Below are 19,447 nucleotides of genomic sequence, written 5' to 3' on the forward strand. Positions count from 1 at the left end.
CACCCCGGTCCTGGCTGCCAGAGCCCTCCGCTTGCTGGGTGGATTTGGAAAGGTGCTCTTCTGTTTCTGCCCCTGCTTCCCTAGGCTGCCAGGCTGGGACATGGCAGGCTAGGAGGGTGGTGTAACTCTCCCCACATCCCACCACGGCTCCTGGGGCCCCATCCCAATGGTGGCCAGTTGCTCCAGGCTCAGGATGGCGGTGGTACTCTCAGGAACACTATAGTCAGGGCTGACCAGTTCCACAGGCAGTGAGATTAAGCCAATGTCACAGTGGGGGATGGCTCCACCGGTGCCACCAGGGTCCCCAGGCATGTGGGCACTGCTGGGACCCTCCTGGCTGACCAGGGAGCAACCCAGAAGCATCTCCTCGGGCAGTACAGTGTCACCTTCTGGGTCCTCAGCGGCTTGGATGTAGGGGGCAGCGCCGTGGCTGAGGAGGACATCACTGCCTGGGGGGATGTTGCTGCCCAGGGCTGTCCCCGTGGGGGGTGCCGTGTCGGAGATGCTGAGCTGCGCAAACTGCCTCTCCACATGCTGGTAGCCGGGGAAACATGGTGGCAGCACTGTGCTCCCCTGATGGTTCAAGGGTGCAAGGGGGATCCCAGGGGCTGCCCAGGCCGAGAGGGTTCCACAGCCCCGGTTGCCCCACAGAGCAGCACCCAGCAGAGAAGCAGCAGAGCAGCCAAGCTTGGAGGTGACCGGTGGAGGCAGGTTTCTGCTTGTCCACTGGATGCAGAAGAGCCGAGGGTCAAACAAGTAGCTGCGTGGAGCCATCCGCTGCCCTGCGTGGGTGAGAGGGAGCGGTGCTGGGCCAGGGGACCGTCCACAGCCGACGTCCCCCAGCTGTGTGCTGGGCATGTGGGGAGCTTGTGGCTGGGGCGCTCCCCGTGGGATGAGCTGCTGTGCCCTGGGGTGCCCCCCCCCCCACTAAGGGTGTCCAGGCTGCAGGGAAGGGCTGCTGCTGGTGGGGCAGTCGGCACAGGGTGGCTGAGCCTGGAAGAGAGATGGGAGCGATGGCCAGCGGTCACCTCCGCTCTTGTCCCCACGAGCGTCCCTGGGCTGCAGGGGTCGGAATCTGTCCCTACCTCGGGGGTAGAAGGTTTCAGGATGAACAAAAAGCTGCAGGAACTGGGGTGCCGGGCGGGCCCGGGAGCTGCACGGTGGGAGCCACAGTGGTGGCAGCGCCATGGTCCGTTGTGACCGTTGGCTGCTAAGGACTCTCTGCTGTCTCCTAGGAGGGAATGTGGGGGCTTCCCATGTTCCGCCCTGCCCCCAACAGCTTCTCCAGCTCATCATGGGGAGGGAAAGGCTTAAGGGGGGCTGGTGGTACCCCCGGCTTCTACAGGCAGCCCTCAGGTGCTGTGGCTGCCTATGCCTTTGGCTGGAAGCCTTGGTCCATTCCCAAGAGCTGTGATACCACTGGGATTAGTCAGACTTGGTAGAACGAGTCCCACACCAGGACTGCTGGGATGGAGGCTACATGCTCTTCAGGAAACAGGGCGGGGGGGGTTTTACCCTGGCTGGATGCTGGGTGCCCACCAAGCTGATCTATCACTCCCCCTCCTCAACTAGACAGGGACAGAAAAATATGACAAGAGGCTCGTGGGTTGAGATAAGGACATGGAGATCACTCGCCAATTCCCATCGCAGGCATAACAGACTCGATTTGGGGAAACTAGTTGAATTTATTGCCAAAGCCATCAGAGTAGGGTAATGAGAAATAAATCCAAATCTTAAAACACCTTCCCCTCACCCCTCCTTTCTTCCCAGGCTTGACTTCATTCCTGATTTCTCTACCTCCACCAGCCGAGTGGCACAGGAGGATGGGGAATGGGGGTTGTGGTCAGTTCATCACACACTGTCTCTGCTGCTCCTCCTTCCTCTCACTATTCTCCTCCTCCAGCGTGGGGTCCCTCCCATGGGACACAGTCCTCCACAAACTTCTCCAGCGCGAGTCCCTTCCACGGGGTGCAGCCCTTCAGGAACACACTGCTCCAGTGCAGGCTTCCCACAGGGCCACAGCCTCCTTTGGGGGCATCCACCTGCTCCAGCGTGGGCACTGGAGGTAGTCACGGAAAGAGAAATCAAAAAGCGACAAACACAGGAAGGGATTATAAATTAGAGAACATAAGACGGATAGAGAGAGAAATAGAAAGGGAACAGGACAGAGAGGCAGGAAATGAAAAAAAATTGTTAAAGGAAGCTACGTCGAGGAAGATTCAGAAAAGAAAATAAAAAGTGATGGGCTACAGGAGCCTGCCCAGGTCTATGAGGGTTTGGCTGTGCAGGTGTTAACTGAGACTCTAGTCCAAGCCAAAATAAGTTGTCTGGAAACCCAGGGGGCTGGGAACTTTGGCACGTTAACAGCCAAGAGGTCTGCAGAAGGCAGAAAAAGCCCAGTAAAGTGTTTAATCCTGAAGCCTCGACAGGTTGTCTTTGTGCTGGGCTTCCCTGCAGAACAGCAGCAAATCTCATCCCACCTCCCTCTGGGGCATCTTCACTCCTGACTTCTCTCCCTCCTCTCCCCAAGCAGGGCAGGAGGACAGGGAGCAGGGGCTGCGCTCAGTTCATCACACGTTGTCTCTGCTGCTCCCTCCTCCTCACGCTCTTCTGCTTCAGCGTGGGTCCCCCATGGGGTCACAAGTCCTGCCAGCAAACCTGCTCCAGCCTGGGCTCCTCTCTCCATGGGGCCACAGGTCCTGCCAGGAGCCTGCTCCAGTGCGGCTTCCCACAGGGTCACTGTCTCCTTCAGGTGTCTCCACCTGCTCTGGCGTGGGGTCCTCCACGGGCTGCAGGTGGAATCTCTACACCCCCTCATCCTTCCTCCATGGGCTGCAGGGGGACAGCCTGCTTCACCATGGTCTTCACCACGGGCTACAGGGGGATCTCTGCTCCGGCGCCTGGAGCACCTCCTCCCCCTCCTTCTGCACTGACCCGGGTGTCTGCAGGGCTGTTTCACACTCACATTTTTCTCTGTCACAGCTTCTGTGCAGCATTTTTTAGCCCTTCTTAGGTACGTCCTCACAGAGGCACCACCAGCGTTGCTGATGGTCTCAGCTTTGACCAGCAGCAGATCCATCCTGGAACTGGCTGTGCCCAACGTGGGAGCAACTCCTGGTGTCTTCTCACAGAACAGAGATCAGCTACAGGGCAGAGAGGGGGATTTGAAAAAAGGGAAAGGGAGAGGCAGAGGGGAAAAAAATGACAATGGGCTACAGGCCAGAGAGGAGGAAGGGAGAGAGAATCTGACTGAGAGAGATGGAGAAAAATAGTGATGGGCCACAGGGCAGAGAGGGAGCATTTAGATGGACAGATAGAGACTGAGAAATACCAAAAAACCTCGAGGAGGTAAAGGGGAGAGACAGAGGAATTAAAGAATAGGGACAGGGAGCCAGACAGAGAGAGAACGGTAAAGTGAAAAATGGGCTATGGGACAGAGAGGGAAGAAATGAAAACACAGGGACAGGGACCTGCAACGAGAGAATTTGAGAAAGAAAAAGTATATCTAGAATACAGGGCAGAGAGAGAGGAATTTAAAAAAAGGGACGTGGAGCCAGACAGAGGCAATTAGGGGGAGTGGGGGGGATTGTGAAGAGCAACAGGGCAGATTAGGAGGAATTAAAAACATTGGGATAGGAGGACAGACAGATAGATGGAGAAAGACAAAAATAGTGATGGGCTGCAGGACAGAGGATGGAAAAGAGAGGGACGGGGAAGAGGACAGAGGTGCAGAGAGAAAAAGAAAACAGGTAGAACAACAGAAAAAAGACTTGGATAACAAGAGGAGGGAGAGGTGCAGGGAAGCAAAAAAAAAAAAAAGGACAGCAATGAGAGAAGAAGGGAGGCAGGGAGGGACAGGGATGCAGAAGAGGGGTGGAGGGGTGACACAGCCCAAGGGTCCAGGACTCACCACAGCTCCAGCTCTCAGAGCTGCTGGGAGAATTTGAGAGTTTGGACTAGTCTCTGTCTCTCTCTCCCCCGCTCCCTTCCTCTTCCATAGCTCCGGTCGCTGTCATCCACCTAAAAGAACAGATTGGTGTCTTACAGCTCTTACAGCACGAGGCTTCCCAGATACACAGCCTCACGTGCACACACCGACATGGCTGTACCACGCCTTTGGTTACCTGCCACGCACGTTGGTGATTGGATCTGCTGAGGGCTACATGAAGACGGATCCTTCCTCACCCAGAGAGGCAGGCTGTCTCCTGTCTGCAGCTGGAGGAAGCTGCTGGATGGATCCCCCTGTGATCCTCCTGTGATCCTTGAGCTGCTCTACCTTTTTCTGGCCTCTCCAGCTTCAGCCACAGCAGCTCCTGTCTGCAGCCACTAAGTGTCCAGCTGTCCCTTTTCGCCCATGCCGCTAGGAGAAGGAGGCCAAAGGCAACCCACACAAACCTGAGCAGACAGATGCAGCCAACAACACCCCCGGAGAGGAACCGACAACTGAGTCCTCAGTGCTGCCTCTGGGAAAGGGAAAGAACAAGCAGCTGTTATCCACAGCGATGACTCAGGCAGCGACCCTTTCTTCTGCAGGAGCTGCTGGAGACACCACTCTTTCCCCGAACTGATGCTAATGGCACCTGCACTGACAGAGAATAAAGCACATTCAAGGGCCAGCTTGCTGCTGTGAGGACGGGGTTTGGAGACAGTCTGTGGCTACACGACAGACTTCAGACGAGGTGCTGGAGGTGGGCACAGCTGCATAGGGTGAGCAGGGCTGGAGGAGTTTTGTCGAGCTGGGGAGGCAGCCAGTGCCTTTTCCAGTGGGTGGGAAGGCCTCCAGGTACCCGGAGGGGTGAAGGCAGCCATCTGCCCCTCTTCCTGCTTTCCCTCCACCAGCTCTCAGAAAATCCCTGGGAGCTGCCCTGATGGGACCTGACTCCAACTGACCATCAGCCTGTCAGTTGGAAACATCCTTGCAGCTCATCCCCACACTCAGGCAGGCATGCCCCAGCAGCACCATCCCCGGGGACTGCGGCCCTTTTACACAGAGGGACCCTGCCATCAGCCTCACTGCCTGGGGCTCCTCCACAGCTGCAGCCATGGCCCCTTACGCCCACTATGTAACCTGCTCCCCTGGACTCAGCGACAGCCACTCACCAAGTACAAAGGACTACAAACACAGTGTGAGTGCAAAGGAGACGGCAAATGTTTATTCACTGATGCGTTTAAGTCCTGAGAGTGAGTCTGCTCTGGGGCTCAGTGCCTGTACAATCATCCTTCCCCTGGGACAATTCAGCAGTCATTACTGGAGCAGCAGATACAGGGAATTAAAATACAGTGATGGGGAGCAGGACAGAGAAACAGAAAGAGAAAAATAGGATGAGGGAGAAGGACTGAGGAGCAGAGAAAGAAAGGTACAGGGAAAAGGACAGTAAGGAGGAGAAATCAATAAAAAAAGGGATGAGGAGCTCTGCAGGGGATGGAACAAAAACAGGGTCAGGGAGCAGGACAGAGGATAAGAGAGAAAATGATGAGCAGGGAACAAAACAAACAGAACAAGAGAGAAATTGAAAGAGAGGAATAAAAAAGGCAGGAGGGAGAAAAAAAGACAGGGAACAAGCCAGAGGGATTGAGGGAAAAAAGAGAGACAAATCAGGACAAAGAAATGGAGAATGATGGACTGCAGGATGAGAAAAAAAGCCAGGGAGCAGGATAGAGGGGAATAATGGGATAGAGAGCTGGGCAGGGGGATATAGCGATAAACAATGGGACAGACAGTGGTACAGAGATATACAGACAAAATGTTAGGGGAAGGATGGAGGACATAATAAAAGGGATCCAGAGTGGGTCAGAGATGAAGAAAGAAACATTAGAGACAGAGAGAGGAGGAGACCTTGACAGGACCAAGGCAGAGAGATGGCGAAAGAAAAGACAGTGATGGGTAGCAGGCCAGAGGGACAAGAAAAGAGAAGAGGAAGGACAGAGGGATATAGAAAACAGGTGAGGGACAGGAAGCCAGAAAGTGGGATGCAGCAAAAGAGAGAGGGACAGGGAGCAGGACACTGGGATAGAAAGCCAATGAAAGCAACAGAGAGAACGACAAAGAGATGGAGCAAGAGATAAAAAACACGGACAGGGAGTGGGACAGCAAGCTGAAGCAATAAATAAAAGGGCCAGGGAGCAGCACAAAGGGTCAGAGTAAGAGATGAACAGGAAGGAGGACAGGAACAGTAAGATACAGAATAAAATAAAAACAAAAAAACAGCGACAGTGAGCAAGACAACAGGATACAGAGAGGAAAAGGAAGGAGGGAGAAAGATAAGAAGGCAGGGACACGGAGTGGCATGTACAGGCGCAGAGGAAAAGAATGCCAGGGAACAGGCCAGAGAAATTGTGGGGAAAAAAAAAAGAGACAGATGCAGATCAGGAGAAAGAAATGGAAAGGAAAAACGGTGATGGGCTACAGGACAGAGATGGAGGAGGAAATGAGAGGGAGCAGGACAAAAATGCAGAGAGAAAAAGAAAAGGGAGCGGTAGAACAAGGAAGAGAAAGGGAGAGAGGAAGAGGGAGCAGGACAGAATAGAGAGGAGAGGTACAGGGAAGCAAAGAAAAATCACAGCAGCATGGGAAAGAGAGGGGGCCAGTGGAGCGGCAGGGAGAGATCAGGACCCACAAGAGGGGCGACAGGGCCCAGGACTCACTGCAGCTCTCACTCTTGGCAATGCCAGGAAAATTTGCCAGTTCAGATGCTTCTTCTTCCTTCTCTCCTCCCTTCCTCTTTGTCCTGGTTTCAGCAGGGAGAGTTCATTTTCTTCCCAGCAGCTGGTACAGTGCTATGTTTTGAATTTAGGATGAGAATAATGTTGATAACACACTGATGTTTTTAGTTCCTTTTAGTTCCTACCTGGCAAGGCAGGTAGCCTGCAGTGGGAGGCAGCTGCCAGCAGGATGGCCTTCCATTTCTTCTTCTTTACCTTTCTCTGGCCCCTCCGGCTTCAGCTGCAGCAGCTCCTGCCTGCCGTCCACAGCCAGTAAGTGCTCCACCTGTCCCTTGTCACCTCTGCGCTGCAAGGAGAGCAAGGCCGGGCAGAGACAACCCACACAAACCTGAGGCAGGTGCAGTCAACAGCATCCCCAGGGGAGGAATGGATGACCACGTCCTCAGCACAGCCTCTGGGAGAGGGAAAGAAGCAGCAGCGACCGTTATCACCATGGATCGCCCCTGGCCAGAGCCCCTCCTTCCACAGGGGCCTCTGGAGACACATCGAGGGCCAGCTTGCCGCCTTCACACCAGGGCTTGGGGGCGGCCTGGGGCTGCCGGACAGGCTTCAGGAGAGCTGCTGGAACCGGGGGCTGCTGCACAAGCTGAGCGGGGCCGGGGGAGGCTCAGGGGGAGCTCCGGCGAGTCCGGGAGGCACCCAGCGCCTGCGCCTGGCAGGCTGTCCGCCTTCTTGTCCCCCTTCCCCCCGTCAGCTCCCGGGACACTCTCTGGGGCTGCCCTGAGCCGGCTCTCGCCTCCAGAGGAGCGGCAGCCTGCTGCAGCGGGCGGCTAGAACCTTCCCGTCCCGCCACCCCCGGGCTGCCAGCGGGCACGAGACAGCCTGCACCCGCCGCCAGGGCTCGCTCACCTCACCGCTGAGCCCGGCCCTCACCCGCCGCCGGGACCGGCGTCCAGCGTGCCGCCATGCTGCTGCCGCGCACCGCGCATGCGCCGGACGCCGACGGCGCGCCGGAGAGGCCGGAGCCGGCACGCGACCGCCGGGCTGCAGTACCGCACTTCGGCCACGAGGCGGCGGCAGCAGCAGCACGAGCACCCGGAGGACGGCGGCGTGAACCGGGGCGGCACCGGCGCGTCCGTACCGGGAAGCAGCAGCAAGCGCAGCGACGCCGCCCGCACGCGCCGCAGTGTCGCGTTGCCGTTGCCGTGGAGCACAGCGGCGCCATCGCGCGTGCGCTGCTCCCGAGCTGCAGTACCGGCGCATGATCGCCTTAACGTTCCGGAGCTCGTAGGACGAGCGGTGACGAGTGCCTCAGCCTGGTTTGTACCATCCAAAGGCGGTCGCTGCCTGCTGGGGGGTACGGGGCTTGAATGTCTCTGCCCTTTCCCTCTCGCAGCCCCGGCAGTCATCGTCATTGCTCGGTACCAAAATGCGCCCGGGTGGCTCGAACACTTGAGGCCTTCGCATCTGTCCGCGTTAAAGGTTTCTGTCCGTGCCCCTACGCCGTTCCCCGGGGAGGCGAAGCAGCACAGGGAACCTGCGGAGCAGGTTTTCCCCCCCCCGAGTAAACCCCAGGGATTGCTGTATCGGGCTGCATGTGGCATCAGGGTTGTGGGAGTGTCCTGGTTTCAGCAGAGAGAGTGTTAATTTTCTTCCCAGCAGCTGGTACAGTGCTGTGGTTTGGATTTAGGATGAGAATAATGCTGATAACACACTGATATTTTAGCTGTTGCCAAGCAGTCGAGGACTTTTCAGCGTCTTACACTGCCCTGCCAATGAGAAGGTGGGGGAGTGGGGTGCCCAAGAAGCTGGGAGAGCGCAGCCAGGACAGCTGACCCACACTGGCCAAAGGAATATTCCGTACCATATGACATCATGCTCTGTATATAACTAGGGGTGAGGAGGAGAGCAGGACAGCTTGGGGTCTTGCTGAGCATCGACGTCAGGTGGTGAGAAATTGTCCTGTTCATCACTTGTTTTGTATATTATTGTTGTTGGTTTTGTTGTTGTTATCTTCCTTTTCTGTCCTATTAAACTGCCTTAATCTCAACCCATGAGTCTCTCTTTTTTTTCATTTTCAATTCTCTCCCCATCCCACTGGAAGGGGGGCAGTAAGCAAACGCCTGTGCGGTTGTTTTCGCTGCTGGTCGGGTTAAATCATGACAGGAAGTGACAGCAATAAGTCAACAGATGCTGGAGAGAGATTTTAAAAAAAATAAGACAACACAGATGACATCCTGAAGGCAGGAGGAAGAGACTGAAAGCTGGTTTGTGTGACGCACAGCTATGTTTAGCAGGAAACAGTGTGTCTGAGCAGACCAGATGCAAGCAGCTGTTCTGCAAATGAGTAATACACTGGTGATCCTCGGGCTTTGTTGTGTCGTTTGCACCTTTCCTCACCTCTGTGCTATCAGTAATCTGCTCTCCTAATCCTGCATATGCAGGGCTTGTCACTTAGATGAGACACTGTATGATGTTACTTTCCACCCTTCCCTCCAGCGTGCAAAGTAATTAGACATGAAGCAGGGAAAGCAAAGAGGCATGTTGGTATATTAGGTGTCCTTAGCAGATGACTGTAGAGCCCTGGAGGTTCCATCTCTGCTCTGTACAGGAGCGTAGCTCTGTAGTCCTTGCCGCTCCTGCCAGTGAGCGTCGCAATTGCACTTTGCTGCTTGCAACACGCAACACTTGGTTGACTGGATGGGCCGTTCTGCTAATGCATTGGGTGAGCAGCTCAGTTCCTTTGGCTGCCTAATTCGCCTCCTTAAAACAAACACTTCAACACTCAGTTTCTTTCATTCATACCCCTCTAAATATCTCCTGGCCTCAAGCCATTTTCAGCTCATAACACAGTGAAATACAGGGCTGGTAGAAATCTAGCTGTCATCTTGCTTTGATATCAAAAGGCTTTTGCAACTTGAACCCAATTGTTTTGTCATCAAAACTGCAAGAAAAAAAGAGGAAGTGGCTGCCCAAAGGAGAAAGGAATGACTTGGTGTGAAGCTCTCCAATCCTGTTCAGTCAATGACCTCAGCAGCCTGTACACAGGGCAAAAAGAAGGAGTCACAACCCGAGGAGTTGTCGCAGGGTGTAGCAGTTTCTGCAACAACCATATTTTCCAGCCTAGCTGGACAGAGTAAGAGGCGAGAGAAAGGGGCCTGCCAGGTCCCTTGAGTGGCAGAATTGCTGTAGATTATGCCCTGCCTGTTTCACTCTTTATATTTGGCAGAATTACTTCCCAGAGGTTGGGAGACAGGAATACTTGCACAGCACGAGTACTGCTGCTTACAGAGCTGTCGTGGTTTAACCCCAGCCAGCAACTACACACCATGCAGCTGCTTGCTCAGTCCCCCCACAGTGGGATGGGGGAGAGAATCAGAAGAGTAAAATTGAGAAAACTCATGGGTTGAGATAAAGACAGTTTAATAGGTAAAGCAAAAGCCACACACGCAAGCAAAGCAAGACAAGGAATTCGTTCACCACTTTCCACTAGCAGGCAGGTGTTCAGCCATCTTCAGGAAAGCAGGGCTCCATCACACGTAACGGTGACTTGGGAAGACAAATGCCATCACTCTGAACATCTCCCCCTTCTTCCTCCTTCCCTCCAGCCCTTTATATACAGAGCATGATGTCATATGGTATGGAATATCTCTTTGGTCAGTTGGGGTCAGCTGTCCCCGTTCTGTGCCCTCCCAACTTTCTGTGCACCTCAGTGTGGAATAGCGGGGGGTGGAGGGAGGAGTAGGGACATGAAATAGGAGGGCAGGGGATGTGGGAGGGGTGTCACATGGGGGAAAACTTGCATGGGGAAAACTCACATGGGAAAAAATGTGTGTCAGGGAAAAACCTCGCGTGGGGCATGTTTCAGTAGAAAGCATTTGGGGGAGAGACACATGGAGGGGGGGCCGAGGGACATATGGAGGGGGATAGGATGGGGAGACAGACACAGGTGGGGAGAGACAGACTGGGGGGGGGGAGGGGGGAGATGGGGCACATCTTGTCGGATGGACCTTCTGGGGGTTCATCACCTCTAAAGATGCAGGAGGGAAGGGACAATCATCCCACCCTACCAAGGCTGTGCAGGGCTGGGACCCTGAGATGGGTACAGGAATGTCCTAGAGCCGAGCTAGGGGTTGTGACCGGGCAGGTCTTTTTCCAGAGGTAGGCAGGTGCTGGATTTCCTGCACCGACATTGGTAGCACAGACCCAGCTCAGACATTGTAGAGACCCCCTCACCCTCTCTGTCCTGCAGCTCCCACTGGATGAAACCCTGCGAAGATGGAGGGCCCAAAGACACAGGAATTTCTTGCCTTCACTGGAAATGTATAAAACCCAAGACTGCCTCTTAGTTAGCGATGAAATGGAGCAGCAATACCTGCCACTGTGGTGGGTCTCAGGTCGGGAGATGGAATGTTGCTCTGCAGAGGCATACCGCACGGTGATGCCAGCTTCATCTCTGTAATGTCGCACCAAAGATGCGCTCCCCCCATCCCCAGCACTGCATGGGCAGCAGCTCCCCCTTGCACAACATGTACGACTGGACCTGGAGGATCAGCCAGTCTGAAAGCGACCTCGAAAACAGCAGCTGAAAAGGGCCATGAAAAGAGGGATGCATTTTGCAGAGCAGGGGAGGCAAAAAGCCCCCACAGCCCAGCTTGCAGCACCCCAAACCCAATAGCATTGCCTTTGTTAACCCCACAGGAGCTGCATTTGTCCCAGGGCAGGACAAGTAGGTCCACAGCAAAGCCTAGGGGTCCTCAGACAGGGGGACAGCAGGGCTCATCCCAGGGTCATGTCATGCACTATAGGAGACAGTCAGGGTGATGTTGTTGCTGTGTGTAGAGCCAGGGCTCTGGCACTCATTCTGCCTGTTTGTTTTTGCCTGGCATTTCTGATCCTTTAGCTGTCCATGTCTGTGGGTGCCAAGAGCTTGCCATCGTACCAAGCTGTGGGGTGCTGCCGCAGCAAGTGGGAGCCACAGCACCTAAGGGTCATGCTGTCTCCTGGAAGTGTCATGCTCCAGGGTTGGTCTGGGGTTAGCAGGGCTGTCTCTGCAGCCATGAAGGTCCAGGCAGGAGAGAGGAGCAGGACAGAGCAGAGATCAGTGCAACAGCACACATGGTTGGGAGCCCCAAACCCTGAGCACGTAGGCTGGGATGGGGGAAGAAGGCAGAACCCCAATGCTTGCTGGGGTTTCTAGGGCACTGGTGAGATTTTGCGGCACTGTCTAATCTTTCAGAGGGGCGGCAGGGCTGATTCCCAGGGCTGCCTGACATCTTTTGAGCCACGTGCCATGTGGAGGGACAGCAGAGCCACACCATGCCCTGCTGCTCCTTGAGGGGACACCAGGGCCTGTCGCCTTGTTCAGCAAGAACTGCCCAGGGTCCCAAGGGCTGTCACCATAAATCTGCAAGCAAAGAGACTCACCAGCAAGGACAAGGGCTTGAGCTGAGAGGAAGAAAGGAAGAGGGGATGAGCACCCCTGGGATGTGCCTGCCAGGTCTCTTGCAGTGTCCCTGGCATAGAGAGGAGTGATGCTGGCCTTGGACATGAGCCACCCTGGGGGGGGGGGGGGGGGGACGGAGGGGGGGCAGGGGAGGGTTTGGTAAGGCCTGCCAGGTCCTTGAGACACCCACCAGCAACTCATCACTGCCCCAGAGCATGGCATCTCCATCCTCTCCACACTCATACTTGCTGGACCTCAGTTTCCTTCCTCCCCAACAAATGAGACCACCCCAAGGGGGAAGCCCTGAGCCTATGTTATGACAGGGACAAACACTGCTCCATCCAAATCTCCTCACCCTGGCAGGATAAACGAAAATCTCCCCTTCCCTGGGCAGAACAAAACCCCATCCAGACATGCCCCAAGAGGTACAAGGGACAAGTGCCCAGCAGAGCTTGTGCTGGAGATGGAGCCTCTGTCCTCCAGCCCCTGAAGCTCACTGGCTCACTGGGGCTCTTTGGGGACACGTTACCTTCTGGCATGCACACAGGCTGTCCATCCCCTGGGAGGACAGCAGGCAGCAGACTCCACCACGCTCCCCATCAGCTCCCTTTGAGCACTCACCCAGGAGGAACAGAGCTGTTCCTTGCCATCTCAGGCCAGGGGTCCAGCACTTGGTGACTTTCCTGCAGAAAGCGATGGTGACATTCATTGCCCAGAGACAAAAAGAGGAAGGAAATGGCTTTTGTTATTGTTGTGATGATGATGCAAAGAAACAAGTCCAGTTAACCAGAAGCCTCTGTGTTGCCATTATGACTGTGCCTGAATGCACTTTTTTTTCCTCACTTCATAGAGGATTCAGGGCTTGCTCTTGGAAATCACAGCCCCATAAAGCTTCTGCTTCATGCAATACCTTTGAGATCCCTCCTCCGTTCCCTTGGAAGGCTATCCTCCTCCTGGGCGGCTGTTGGCATTTGTTGGGTTTTTTCCACTCAGAGAAAAGGGGTTTTGACAGATTCTCCTCTTGCTAGACTTTTTGCTACATGCTGTTTCCCTCCTTCCCAGCGTCTTGGGAGTCTATCCACGACCTTTAGGCACCTGCCTAGCCCTCAAGCAGCAGGAGTCTCGGGCTCTTCTGGGGTCATATTTGTGATTTCTTTGGAGCTTTCCCCTCATTCCCAGAAAATTTTTCCCCATGCTGGAGAACAGGCACCAAAGGGAAAGAAACAGGCTTGTTTCTGTTGCTTGCCCCTGACATGGATCAGGCTGGATGGGTTGTGACAGGCACGGGACTAGTTATGGGACCCTGTGCACCATGCAACTTCTTGTAGAAACGACGTTTCATCAGAGCTGCCCTGAAACATGTAAGAGTAAAGCACAGACCAAGTCTGTCCCACGGTCTTTGCCTGTGTCCGATTTATCATTTGAGCATGTCCCATTGGCTTTAGGACAGACTCAAAACACAAACAAAAGCACCAGTGTAACCCCTGAACTTGAAGCTCATCTTCACTAAAGAAGCCAAGTCCTTGAATTTATCAACTTTCCAAGAATCAAGGTGTGCTGCAGAGAGCTCTTCCACACCTCCAAGAGCCTTGCAGGAAGACACACAGTGCCATCACAGAAGGACCAAAAAAAAAAAAAAAAAAACCAGCTTATTCTAATTTTTGACACAGGCTGACTTCCCGCGAGGAATTTGTAAGCTTGGAAGGAAGGAAAAGATCATGTATGTGTTCCAGTACAGTATGGATTGGAGGTTTTATTTCTGTTTTCTCCGTCCTTTTCTGAATTTCTGATTCTTGGGACATTGCTTTTCCTTCTGCCTTCTGGATTCTTATTCTGCTTTCAGTTCGAGGTTCAATTCTTACCTTTTGTAGGAAGAGCTTTGCCAACGGATGGAGCCCAAGGACAAGAGGCCTGCCAGGAAAGCAGCTCAAGAAACCTAAGCCCAATTACCTATGAAGCCCCTTATGCATTTACAGAGGCAGCCAGCCAATGGGAAAAAACCATGATGGCGTGACATGGCAATTCGAAGATCTAAAATGGACACGTTATGGCTACAGAAACTGATGCTAAGAACACGATAGATAAACAAGGACAAGAGAGCGTAACTGCCATGACTGATACTCAATAAGCCTCATTGGACAGTTAAGGAAAAAAACCAAAACTGGGATAATAGAGAAGGCTTGTGTGCCCAGGGACTGCAATAAAGATCCCTGGACGTGATGGAAGGGATGGATGTGAAAATTAAGTCACGGAATGTGGTGAATAAAAGGCACAAGGGATCAGAAACCTCAGAGTTCTGGGCAGTATATTTTAATGCACGTCTCACATACCAAGTGAGCAATGGGTGCTATTCCCTCTGTGGCATGCTTTGTATGGCCAATCTTCCTACCTCTCTGACCCTTGGTGTCTCTGAGCCATAGTTCTAATAGTTTCCTATGCTCACACCCGAGCCATGATATGTCCCTACTAAAATAGCCCTAAACCATCCTATCTCCTCTATTACCACTTAACTCCAAACAGTCCGTCATTCACTTTGGCTCTACCGTTGACACAGCTCGTACCTTGGGGCCTCTTGCAGGGATGAGACCCATCTGACAGTTAGCCCCATACACAGTAATATAGAGGCCCAGACGGTTGACACTGCATTTCTCTTAACTTCGTTGTACCACGTATTAGCCGCAGAGCAACTCAAACAGAACAGACCTCATCGACAGCTGAATCCAACTGCAAAACCAACCTGAGGGCAACTGATGAACCCACCTCCCTTTCCCAACCATCCCTTGGTTCCAAAACTTTAGAAACTCCATCTCTTCTTCTGAACTGTTGGGGAAGAACCCCTACTCCTTCCCAACAGCTCCTTGCCCTCTATTTGCAGCCTCAATCCCCTGCATTGGCTGCTCCTCAAGAGTGGCTCCCACAGGCACCTCCTCTCCTCTGACATCCCACAGGCTCTGGGCTCTGCTGCAGGCCCACAAAGTCAGTGAATTTCAGACACTTCTAGCCTGGCAGGAGGCTGCTGCAGGCTGCAAAGGCTCTAGGGACAATGTGGTATCATGGGCGATTGGGAAAGGTGACAAGCTCTCCCATGCCCTGAGAAACTCTATGCCCAATGTGCCTGCTGCTTTCTTGAGGAATGTGAAACTCCAGATACAGAGGTATACAAGATACTCACCCTAACCCCTGCTACATGATCTTACCATCAGTCCTGTAGAAAGAGATATGTCAACAACTTTAACAATATCCAACAGAACCAGTGAAAAAACAAGGCTCCTTCTACAGTAAACTCAGAAATGTAAAAAAAAATCACAATGCACCTAAAATAAAAAAAAACCAAAACCAAGAATGCAGAATGTTAAACCACCTTTCAACTCCTGAACACCCCATATGCAATCACAGATCCAAGAACAAGCTGTGCATCACAAATGTACTTTCTCCTATAGACACTGCTCAGCCTTGACTCACCCTGAAGCTCCTACGTCAGACACCTCCGCCCCTCTGCACGTCAGAATGCAGCTACACAAACAGCTCGGCCACCTCAGAGCTGCAGTTGCCTGAAGGAGCAGCACACTCACCCCATGGCAGCCCAGAAGCAGACCGAGCTCACAGTGGTTCACGCCCCGCAGCAGCTCACACCCCACAGCAGCTCACTCACAATCCCCTGGGAAAGGGGCGGGCGCCCAGGCACAGCACAGGTGGTGGTGGCGGCGGGGTTGCTGCTCTGTGCACAGCACCGAGCAAAGAAATGGGCCGTTACTGGAAATTGAGATACCTGCTGTTTTGCTACAGCTTTGGCTATCACACCAGCCATGTGACCAGGCTGGTAGTTAAACTTAATTTACTGGGACAAACACAAACTTGTATTTAAATGGATAAAAAGTAGCTTAAGATCATACTAGCCTATGTGGGAAAGTAGTTCTTTAAATGCAATAGCAACATTATTAGCAGAAATTATGTGCTTTATTTTCCTAGTGAAGAAACCAAACACTATGTGGTTACAATGAATTTCTAGCAAGCATAGACAGATGTATGTCCTAACTTCTACCAGGGTAGGCCTGAATGACAAAGCAGAACTAGATCCCACATGAATCCTTTCTCAAACATACCTCCAGTTGCAAAGTGAATTATTTACTGTAAATCACCAATGACTCCGAGTCACTGAGACTCTTAACTCCCTTACCAGAAACAGACAAGGCTCAAAGGATAGAAAACACCACAAAAAGCATGAAAATACAAGAAATGCATCTCGTAGGAGGACTATGAAGACAAAAGATGGCTCTCGCCTTCTCTGAAAAACCCAAGAGGAGATCTGAGCTGACAGATATCTCTGGGGTACCAGGGGCTGAACAGAAATATACTATAAGCCATAGAAACAAAAAGACTGCTCTGGAGCACAAAGGTTCTGACAGAAGAAGAGACATCATCACAGGGATTAGAGAGGTCCTAAGGAGGCCGGAGAGACCAAACTCCTGGGGACACAATGAGGAACTCAAAAGAGAATTCAGCAAAGTACAGCTGCCCTCAGGAGGCTGGGGACCAAACAGAGGCATGCCGAACAGATGAGAGGACAAAAAAAGACCAACCTGTTTAACAGATACGGACTCAGGAAGGGTTCTGAGGAAAAAAGGGGCGAAAGTGCCCTCCTGAGCTAAAGTAGGGCTCTGGTGTGCTGAGGAGAGCTAAACAAAGGGAGCAGAGGGGTCTTGAGGGGGGCAGAAAGACAAAGAAGCCTCAGAGACAGCAACGAGGAGCCCTGAAGGGGATTTCAACAACGTACAGATGTCGTCAGGGGGACAGGGGCCAAATGAAAGTACTCTAAATGGCAAAGAGGAGACTGAGCAGAGGAATTCTAGATAGCATAGAGGGCAAAATGCGTGTTCTGGGCCCCAAAGGCTTTATGAATGGTTCTGAGGGAGCAAAAGGTGTCCAAGGTGCACTACAGAGATGAAAGAGGGCTGTGGTGACTGAGAAGGGTCTCGGGAGGCATTGTGAAAGATCGCTATGGCTTTTGCCGAGCTTTGCCAAAGCCCGCAAGAGGACCTGCTGCCTTCCAGAGTCTCCAAGAACTCCGGTCAGGCTTTGCCAATGCCCACGTGAGGCTCTTTTGCCTTCCTGAGTGTCTGACAGCTTTTGCCAAGCTTTGCCAAAGCCTGCGAGGGGCCCTGCTTCTCTCCAGAGCGCCCCAGGGCTTTTACCAGCTTCGCTGATGTCCAGACAGAGCTCTGCTTCATCCAGAGCGTGTGATGGCTTTGGACAGGCTTTGCCAAAGCCCACAAGGGGCTATGCTGCCTTCCAGAGCCTCTGATGGCTTTTGCCAGGTTTTCCTGAGGTCCGTGTGAGGCTCTTCTGCCTTCCAGTGTCTCAACAGCTTTTCCCAGGCTTTCCCCACACCTGCAAAGGGATCCTGCTTCCCTCCAGAGCGCCCCAGGGCTTTCGCTGGTCTTTGCCAGGGTTCCCAAGGGTCCCTGCTGCCTTCAAGAGGTCCCTTGGGCTTTTGCCAGGCTTTGCCAACACCTGGGCTGGGTGTGGGGTGCTGGGGGGGGCGCCGGAGGGCATGGCTGGGTGCAGGGTCTGAAGCTTGAGGCTGAGCACAGGGTGTGAGGCTTGAGGCTGGGCTAGATGCAGGGGGCTGGAGGCCAAATTTGGGGCTGGGTGTGAGCTGGTGCTGAACTGAGTAAGGTGCTGGGTGTAGGTGAGTGCTGGGGGGCAGTGCTGGGTGGGTGTAGGGTGGCTGTGGGGATTGCAGGTGGGCACAGGGGCTTAGCTGTCACAGTGCCCTGCAGTGCTCAGCTGCATGCAGGCCAGGGGTATGGCACAGGGCAGTGGTGTGCCTGGTTGAGGATGCCGGGGGACACTGGTGGGGACGCCAGAGCAGATGAATACAGCTCCCTGGAGCGACCCCAGCCCTGCACCACCTCTTCTACTGGTTCATTGCCACCTGGACCCTCCCTGAGTCCCTGCACCTGGCCATGGAGTGCCCTGTGTCCCCTCTCCCACAGGTGCCTGGCTGTGGGGTGCCCTGTGTCCCCCATCACCATGGATCCATGCCCTTGAGCCCCCTCTGTGTCCCCCATCCCCAGACATCTCAAACCATTGGGTCCCTGCCATGTTCCCAGCCATGGGGTGCCCCATGCCCCCTCACCCTGCCCTGTCCTCAGTGCAGTCCCTATAGTGCTCCCAAGCATGCTGGAGGGCACCCAGGCATGGGACACACAGTGCACCCCCCAGCACCCTCTGTGCCCCCATCTCAAAACCAGCACCAAGCACTCCTGCAACACCCACCCCTGTGACCCAGACCCCAGTAAGGAGCTGGGGCAGGGCAGGAGGGAGGCTGGGGTGCCAGGACACCAGGGTCCCCAGTGCCCCATCCCTCAGTTTCCCCCCACCAGCAGACAAGAGTTGCAGGAACACATATCCCAACCGTACAGAGGTGGTCCAGGCCTGGCTTTGTGTCTGCTGCACCAGCTGTGCCCACAACCCACAACTGCCACCCCCAACACCTCACAGCCACCCCTTGCCTGCAGGACACCTCTGGGGGGACAGCAGCCACATGGGACAAATTACTTGGGGGGACATACCACGCATCACACATGCCCCCCATCAGGGGCCGTGCTGCTCCACGGCCTGTCTACAGTGTCCCCACAGGCACCGTCCTGCTCAGGGACACCCCAGTGTTCTGTTCCCTGCATCACTCCTGGGCACCCCACAGGATGCATGCATCAGTGCTGGGGTGCACAGGGCACACCCAGCCCCAGCAGGGTGTGGGACTGGGGCTGAGCCAAGTGGGACAGGACTATTCAGGGGCACTGGCCATAGGGCTGTTAGCAGCATGCCATATGCAAGGCTGGGGACTGGGTGCTGGCTGTGGGCATGGGTGCTGCTGGAACACTGTGTCCTGCCAGCACATTCCTGTCTGAGTCACTGCCAGCTCCTGCCTGGGCAGGTCAGCAGCCACAGCCCCACGCAAGGCCCACACCACCTCCACTCCACCCCACACCCTGCAGCTGAGCCAGCCCCACACACATGCACTCAAACCCTGCCACCTCACCCCTGTCAGTGCACATACACATGTATAAATGCCCATATCCCCACTCACCCCTATGCCCCCCCACCTTATAAACCCTAAAACTGCAGAGCCCGACCCACAACCTGTACGCCCTCTCTGCCCTATACAGCTTATAACCCCCATATCCTGTACTCACTAAAGCCCCCCCAAACACCCCTGCATCCCACGCTCCCACTGTTCACACTCCCATACATCAATACACACACCTGACATCCCTCATAACCCCTATGCTGGGGGGCAGTGAGGCATCCAGGCAAGGAGGCCTTTGTGGGGAC

At 54.1% G+C, this 19,447-nt stretch overlaps 1 long non-coding RNA gene across 1 annotated transcript; it reads right to left on the reverse strand.

Moving 5' to 3' along the window:
* Positions 1–1,665: 1,665 nt before the first annotated feature.
* Positions 1,666–12,222, reverse strand: LOC129197845 (uncharacterized). Its single transcript, XR_008574389.1, has 4 exons — positions 6,646–12,222; positions 4,125–4,463; positions 3,911–4,020; positions 1,666–3,143 (listed from the first exon to the last, which is right to left on the reverse strand). It is a non-coding gene; the product is annotated as an uncharacterized LOC129197845 (long non-coding RNA).
* Between the last annotated feature and the right edge of the window lie 7,225 nt (positions 12,223–19,447).

Source organism: Grus americana, chromosome 29 (assembly GCF_028858705.1).
Source record: "Grus americana isolate bGruAme1 chromosome 29, bGruAme1.mat, whole genome shotgun sequence".
NCBI classification, from domain to species: Eukaryota; Metazoa; Chordata; class Aves; order Gruiformes; family Gruidae; genus Grus; species Grus americana.